The sequence below is a fragment of the Sparus aurata genome, chromosome 3 (genome assembly GCF_900880675.1).
Source record: "Sparus aurata chromosome 3, fSpaAur1.1, whole genome shotgun sequence".
NCBI lineage: Eukaryota > Metazoa > Chordata > Actinopteri > Spariformes > Sparidae > Sparus > Sparus aurata.
Window position 1 is genome coordinate 31,099,292 of NC_044189.1, and position 1,465 is coordinate 31,100,756.

At 40.8% G+C, this 1,465-nt stretch overlaps 1 long non-coding RNA gene across 1 annotated transcript; it reads left to right on the forward strand.

The window, feature by feature from the left end:
- LOC115579191 (uncharacterized) lies at nt 1-929 on the forward strand. The gene is made up of 2 exons (XR_003983626.1): nt 1-263; nt 722-929. It is a non-coding gene; the product is annotated as an uncharacterized LOC115579191 (long non-coding RNA).
- The last annotated feature ends 536 nt before the right edge of the window (nt 930-1,465 follow it).

A 1,465-nucleotide genomic window follows, 5' to 3' on the forward strand; every position in this document is an offset into this window, starting at 1 on the left:
GTCAACCGCAGACAGAAGAGCCGTGAGTTACAGGTTATGTTACAGAGAAAACTTGCAGCAGCGACATGGAGGAAGAAGGTGAACCAGGGAACGACGACGCATCATAGTCGGAGAAGCAAGACCTTCCCCACCCTTGACCTTATTTAAGAAAACTGTGTGAGGTCGTCGGCTCATGGTGAATGCGTTGTGTCCTGTGCCAACCTAAAAAACACGAGCTTCTGGCGTTCAAGAACTCTCCGTCAAATCTGAATAAACACATACAGGTAAGGTGTATTTTCAGTTATCATTAGCTCATTTAGCATTTCTTGTAGGCCAGTTTACAATGCTAGCAATTCTATGACAACACATTGTTTTGATAGTATAGAGCTAACACTAGCTAGCGCTCGATTGAAAAAAACAACAACTCAATAATCCTCAATTAATTGCCGTTTTGCCACTGTTGTGAAACGTTACTCTTCAGGGCTCTATGCCAGAAAGCCCCTCTTGGGGAGGTTTAGGGGTTGAATGGTGATTTGGGTTAAAATAAATACATTTTCTGTCAGAAAAGGCTTTTAAAAGCCGAAGGGTCTGAAGGCTAACGTCCCCTGTGTGCAAGTAGTTGTTAATCATCTACATCAACTCTGCACAAAGACATTTATCTAACAGTTCTGTCAGGTGAACCACTTTTCTCTTATCTTTGTGTACGTCTGTGTCTTATTTGTGTGTATTGTCACTCCTACAGAAAGCACGTGAGTCACTTGGAGAGATACAAAAACCTCACTGCACCTTCCTTGAGGAGGAAGTCGACCTCGGATGAAGGCCCAACCAAGCAGCATAAACTGTAGGAAACCAAGCTAGAGTCCTACCTGGCCTGCCCGGATGATACCATGGATGTCCTGAAATCCTTCCCAGCAGTCTGCAACTTGTCACTGAAGCTCAACACACCTCTACCTACCTCAGCTGCCTGAGTGCGGCTTTTTAGCACTGCAGGACTTATTTTCCGACTCAAAAGTACATGCCTTGATTCAAAGAACTTTGAGAACCAGCTTCTGCTGAGGCTAAATAAAAAATGTTGGGATTCCTGTAGAGATGAGTGAATATCTCACAAAGAAAAACAACATGATTAAATAGTTTCCATGTTGATCATAATGTTTTAAGTTCTGTTGCTGAAATGGAAAACTGATTTGCACATTGGCGTTAAGTAAGCCTGTCAAAACTTGGCTAGTTTTTCTATATAAAGTGTTAAAAGATACAAATTCGTTTTGTTGAGTTATCAAAAGAGGTATTGTGTATTATTGACGGCAAAAAATTATTTTTTACTTTTTACCTTTGTACTTAAGTACATTTCAGAGCCTGTACTTTCTTACTTTTACTTGAGTAAAGGAGCTGAATCAGTACTTCCACTTTTACTGGAGTATTTTTTTACACAAGCATCTATACTTCTACTTAAGAAGCCAAATGTGAGTACTTTTGCCACCTCTGCTCG